Below are 6,998 nucleotides of genomic sequence, written 5' to 3' on the forward strand. Positions count from 1 at the left end.
GCCTCTGCTTAGTTCCATTAGGCAATGCTCTAGAGATTCTTCCACATAAATCTGATGTGGACAATGCAGTCCAAACGCAATAGATTGAGAGTTTGGATTTCAAGCATTAAAAGCATTAAAAAGCTTTACATTTGTGGGCTGCCCCCACCTAGACACCCAACCAACTACTATGTTTCGATCCATGTGCTCTTAAGCTTCCCTTGGTCTAGAGGGGGTGGAGGAGTGTGCAGGTTCTCTGTTACCCTCCAGGGAGATGGGACCTTGCAACCCATATGCCTTAAAGTCCACAGGTTTCCCCTTGGAGAAGGAAGGGAAGCTCCCAGGACAGCTGACCCCAGCAGCATAAGCACATACTTTCCAGTCCCGCGGGTACTCTGTATTTACCTCTTCAGTGACATGCAATAGTTGAAACAAACACATGTGTGTCCTGTATAAGGTTTCCGAAGTCTAATCTCTCCTCAGTTGAGCTAGCACAAGAAATATGCCTATCTAGATAAAACCGTGAGATACTCATACTCTTTCACCTTTATCACTTTCCTGACCAGTTGAGCATACCTTGGGCATAGGTCAGAGTCCTCTGACGTATCCAGGAGCCATCTTTCTCAAATGAGGCTTTTCTTTCAAGTCTTGCCTTCTCCTGTGCAACCAGGTTCCTGCTTCTTTGTCTGGCCCTGCAGATAAATCAGACATTGCTCCTACAAATGCAAGCCCCTTTCTTCCTCTCCCCTGTCTAAGCTTATTGTGTTTCTCTAAATGCCTCCTAGATTTCCAGACAAGGTTCTTTGAGTGAATCTGATATCTTTTATTAGACCAACTTAAATAGTTGGAAAAAAAAAATTTAAGCAAGCTTTCAGGTTCAAAAACCTTTCAACAAGCTGAGGACATTTCAGCAGTTGGTGTGTGCTCTTCCTGAATGGAATGAATTCAGAGACAATTCAGCCTCCTAGATTTCCATGAGTCTCTGGCCCATGGTGTTTTAGACCCATCATTGACATCTAATCGGTATTTTGTCCTGCTTGGGGATTTTCTACTCTCTAAATTACATCTTTTCTGAAAGAAAACTGGGTTTGTTAAGGGTGTTATCATCTCAAAGTGCTGCCATTTGAGCAAGAACAATCAAGGTTTAACAGTCTTCCTGATCTAGGAGATAAACGGCATGGTCCCGTTGGCATATATACACTGGGGCCTTCTATGGTACCATGATATCAAAACTACTACCAGAGTTCATGACTTGGTACAGACATACCCCATAGGTAAGTGTCACATCAGTGTATCCATCTGCCTATTCAGATCACTGTTAAAAGATTTCCTGGGGGAAATGTGCTTTATAGATGGATACAATACAATGAAAGCAGCAGCACAATTTTGGAGACAAAACAAGTTCAGGAAGATGCTTATACAAACCCTGACAAGTCTGCCAACCTGATTCCATCAGTGGAGAGTACTTACTGGCCGTACTCATCTTGCTTGACCAAAGTCCCCTTCGCATTGTAATGATCTAATGTACATGGCCATCCCAGGAGCACCCGCTGATGGCCAGGATCTCTGCTGGTGACAGTGCTCAGTTGGGATATGCAACAAGGCCTCCAATGTAGACTAGATGTTTTGGTTCTGTTGAGTAACCTCTGAGCATGACAGAAAAAGGAGGGGAAAGGAGAGAAATCAGAGATAATCAACCAAAAGAATCAGTTTGCGGGATACTCCGAAAGACTGTTTTGCTGGGGGAATTTGGTGGTATGAACTTGCTAGAGTGGAAAGCAGACAAAGTTTTCCTAAAGACAAGAATACTCCTTATTGTCATGATAAAGGGCTACTGAGCTGCATGCAGCCACTACCTGAATAGGGAAATGGAAAAAGATAAAGTGAAAAAACAAAGTGCAGGTCATCATTTTCAAGTCTTTTTGGCATGACAGCATGGGAGGGGAAAGGCTCTTCATTATCATCTGAGTTGAATTGACAGGTATTAGCTTTGGGGAAGCCTGTGGCAGGTTAGAAAAGCAGATCAGCAAATGCACACAAATGAGGCGGCGCCAGGACAAAGGAACCTATGGGAAAAACAGTGCATAAAACATAGATACAGCTTATGCAAATGCATAACTGTGGCATTGCGAGGGACTGATCAGGAGATACAGTTGACTCACTTGCTGCCCTCTTCAGCAGCCATGTGCTGGTTTTCAAGGCTTCCAGTAAACCTAACCCTGACCCATTCCTCCTCTCTTTAGCTCCTGTGTTGCGTCTCCCAAATCATGAGCATGAAACTTAAAAAAGATGAGCAAGTGAGTGAAGCTGCAGGCCTTGAGGCTCAGGATGTGGGGATGAAGTGGCCAGAGTTGCTCTGAGCTTGTCACAAATGAGAATCACTCTGCATATCTTAGGAGCTGTACATATCTTGCTCCTTAGGATGCCGTGCTGCCATGCATGGCATCCCAGCAGTCCATGTGCAAGAAGATCTGGGTGGGCAGCAAAAGTGAACATACTGAAGTGACTCAGCTCAGATGAGACTGGCAGTGATTTTACCTATAGGTTTCTCATCTTCCCTGGCTAAGGTAGAGTGGGATAAGAGACAACAGGTGAAGGTCACTTAGAGCAGGTCGAAATACGCCACAAGCTCCGACAGAGGTGAAGCTACAGGAGGAAGAGCCTTTTGGTTCCACTTTGGGTTTCATTCACTGCCAGGAGGATTTCCTGATCGAGCGGAGACCACTTTCTACCTGCTGCAAGCTTCCACCCTGAACCCATCTCTTGGCATGGTGAGAAGAGAAGACTGGTTAATGGTTCTGTAAACTGGCATCTTAGCTGATGGCCAAGAATACAGATGTGACAGGAGTCATTATGTGCCTCTCAGTTGAGTGCTACAGGCTGGATTCTGGTTCAAGTGTATGGAAATGTCCTTTTCTTCTTGGGGTTATGGTGTTAGACCTTTTCCATTCAAAACATGACCTGCATCTATATACTACATACTATAATGCTTTTACTCCTTTCTCATGCCTTGCAAAGGGTTCAGAGCACCAAGATAAACACCTACATATTCATTTTGCGAGGGTGAAGTAGGGGGGTTGGCCTCCATTTCTCAGTGGACCAGATCACAAGCACCACGAACACTGTTGAGCTCCTTGTGACAGCTGCAGCAGAGACACAATAGGAAAATGAGAGCGAACTCTTCTGCTTAAAGGTGTGACTGGGGATTTAGGCTCACATCTGTAAAAGTTTTAGGTGCCTTGTTCCCACTGGCTCATGCTTTTAGCCGTGAAGATTCAGAAGTCAGACTCCACTGAGGCCAATGCTCTGCATTGCTACATTATTTGAGGCCCTTAGATAATTTTGGGTTAAAATGATAACTCTCCCATGTCATTTTTCAAATTCCCTTTTGAAAAGCAATTTTAGGTCCCTAACTTAATTTACATGCTCTGCTAAAAACAATCCTATCCTCCCTAGCTCAGGCACTGCATCAAGCCTGTTTGGTGCTTACCTGCAGGAGGAAAACTTGAGTCTGTCTTGCACTCTGAAGTCCCCAGATCATTGCATCTCTGCTGCTTTCTCCCCAGCTGCCTCAGCCTCAAATTATTTCGAGGAAGAAAAGTATGTCATTTGGTAGCAGTTACTGATCTGTCACTCACCTGCTCAGGGGTACTGAATCCATTAAATAGAAAAAAACCCTGCTTTTAAATTACATTTCACATTAAACTACCTCATTACCGTGAAAGCAAGATGAAATACACTGCAAGTGCGTGTGTGTGTGTGTGTGTGTTTAATCTTACGTCTTAATATCAGTCCCTATTTGGTGGGGATATGTTTAGCTGGGAAGATTACATACCGGGCTGTAACCCAAAAGAGGACAAAAGATTGACTTCAGCCATGTCAAAGAGACCTTGTGAAATATTAACTGCTAAAGCATATAAAAGCCTGCTCTCCCCATGCTCACTCATCAGTTGACCCAGCCTGATAAATGGGACAATTTAGAGATTGAGCACAAATTGATATGTAAGAGAATTCTGTCTAGACTATGCAGCATAAATTATTGGATGCTTATCTCCCTTGCATATGCTAACTGTCCACCCACTTGTAGCCCATGGCAAAGACAGTAAGTAAACTAAGATATAGAATTGCTAGGGGAAATCTTCATACAAACAAATGTCTCACTTCTCTGGGGTTTCATTGGTGTTCGGACCGTCCTGGTCTAGGAATGGAGATTTGAGCTATATATTTTTTAAAAAACTTTCCCTCTCTCTGCCTGCAGTTTGTGGATGCACTTGATGTATTTCAGCTGCCTGATGTGCTTTCCAGTTTGCAGATTTTGTCCATGGCATGTCTATTTTTAATGAGCAAATTTAGGCACTAGACAGTTAGACAGACCTTAAAGGGCATGGATTTTCAGCCAGATCTCTCTTTTTCTGGCCACAGTTTTGAGGGTATAAAGTATTGCAGGCATGATTGCATGGGGTGACTGTAACCACAGTTATTTGCACCTTCAAGACTGCAGATCTGGTCCAAAACTCTCCACTGAGTCTTGTGGGCTTCCAATCAGGTCTTTTTTGTGCAAAAAATGAGAATGAGTTACAGCCAGGACAAAAATCAGGCACTTAGTATGTAAAGAAAAGTACATTTCCTGATGCTCAGACAAGTGAGTAACAAATGTCCTCTCTGTCGATAGTATCCTCCCTGCTTAATGTAGACATTGCCTAGTATTTGCTTGAAGAAAGCCAGGTTTATAGCTTCTCTTCCTAGAAATTAGATCATTACCTCTGCCTTGAAGTCAAAGTAAGTCTTGCAAAGGAGATTACCCTGGCACTTGAATCTCATCTTAGAGGCCCTATGCAAATAAACATGGGACAAATTCAATGCACATACACACATGAAAAAACCTCTACTGGCCCAGCTACCCTGAGCAAAGAAAATAAGCTTGTCTATAGAGCACTTGGCACCAGAAGTCCCAGATGGGGGTGTTTCTCACTGCTGCTGCAATAGAAATAATAAATCCAATTTATAATTATCACTTAGGGCATCATTTGCATTGCAAGGAATTTTTTTTTTTGAAGCTCATGCTGTGTAACAAGACAATTGTTCACACCAGCAAGTGTCATTCTACCTGGAAGCAATAAATAAACCCGGGTTTGTCTGTGCGTGTTTGTTTCTAAGGGCGGAAAGAGGCACTGATCCATGGAGTCTCATTCTTGGCACACCCGATGCCCCTGGCAGAAAGTTATGCATGAGTTTGTCCACAGAGAAAACACTCCATTAATCAACAGGAACAGGCATCCTCACTTGGGTTTTCCCATGGCAGCCACATGTGTCAATCCCATTTTGCATATGTTGCCTGCACATCTAAATGACACTGGCACACTGCAAGGTCTGCGGTGTCAGTGCAGGCTCCAGGTATCACCCCGCATCTCTGGTCATGCCTCCTGTTAGAGTAGTGGGGAGCTCTTACGGAGGCAGATTATAGATCCTTGCATGTTAATTGATTTCTGGTGGTGTCCTGGCAGCGTGGCTCTCCGTGCTGATCCCAGGCCTCAGCTCTATTTATGATGCCTGGTGAGCTGTCAGCAAACCAGAGACACACCTAACATCAAACCCAGCCAGGATTATTATACCCTGCTCCAGCTGACAGAAGCAGCTCGCAGAGGCAGTGGAAGCAGATGGCTTTACTAAAGGGGAGAGGTTATAGAGGGTTGGGTTTGCTTATTCTCTTCTAGCACCCTCCTGGCTGCAACATGTACAGGACAGCACCCCCACTCTCCCCCATTATATGGCACCAGCGCCCAGGTGATGCCTTCTGCTCCCCACCATGGGGTCTTGAGAAGAGCTTGGAAAGAAGGTAGCAGAGACTGCCTGGCAAGTGAAGCTCATTATGGAGAGGCAGCAAAAGCCGGGCCATTTGGATCTTCAGAGACTGCTCCCCAGTTCTGGCTGGACTCTCTCAGCCCTGCGCCGAGTCTGTCTGCTCCGAGTCCCACTTCCCGCACAGCCTGTGCATCTCGGCCTCACCCCACAACTGCCCCATGGACCCTCTTCTCCCCTGCCCTATCCCCATCACCTCTCTTCCCTTCTGTTTCCATTAGCAGACCCAGCTCCTCTCCTCTCCAAACACGTTGGGACTGAGCTGACATTTGCTGGTGTCACAATTGTTCACTCCATTTATGGGCCATACCCCCTGCCCCAGCCTTGAGGAGGGGTGTCGCTGTTCATCCTGCAAGCTTTTCACTACTGCTACTCTTTCTGCAGCACCTTGCACAGAGTGGTCCTGTTCCTGGTCAGTCCTTTGGCACTACTGGCATAAGTACACATTATTCTCATAACCTCTGTATGATAAAACTCACTGTAGTTACTCTCCATCCAGTCAAGAGATGTACTGCACCTTTTTCTCCCCTGTAACACCATCCTTTGCCCTAGGTACCCGTTCTGTACTTCTCCTCTTCACAGCCCAGAGGAAGGAGAATAGCTGGTTACAATGGGAAGTGAAGCAGAACACAAACCCTCACAGATTCAGTGGCGAGGACTCATCCCTGCCACTCAAGGAGAGATGATTAGAAGTGACTTGTTGCCTGCCATACTGGAAATCCAGGCTGGCACTCTCCTCCACCCCCTCCAGCACTGAACAAAGTTAATTGTATTTTAAATACAGCCCAGCCCTGACAATGAAAGTCACCATGTCAGTGAGGCAATCCCTAGTCATTTCAGAGCTAACCCCTAAACCGGTCCTGCTTACACCTGGGACTACATTAAAGTCAAATTAATTTCTGCACGGGGTAGAAGAAACTGCTCTTAATTGCAGCACTGGAAAATCTGCCAGGGCAGCAGGGGGGCTTGTGCTTTCAGCTCTGTGTGTGCTAGGTGTGGGAGGGATGTCTTAGGTTGGCTAAGCCCTTTTGAGCTTTCCAGGTAGACTAGTAGACATTGAACTGGATTTACCATTTCACTTTGCACTGCCTAAGCACTGCAGAATGGGGTTGACTAGGTGGGAGATGGTCTATCTGTGCGGGTCTCTGTGGAGGGGAGCT

This window comes from Alligator mississippiensis, chromosome 11, assembly GCF_030867095.1.
Source record: "Alligator mississippiensis isolate rAllMis1 chromosome 11, rAllMis1, whole genome shotgun sequence".
Taxonomy (NCBI): domain Eukaryota; kingdom Metazoa; phylum Chordata; order Crocodylia; family Alligatoridae; genus Alligator; species Alligator mississippiensis.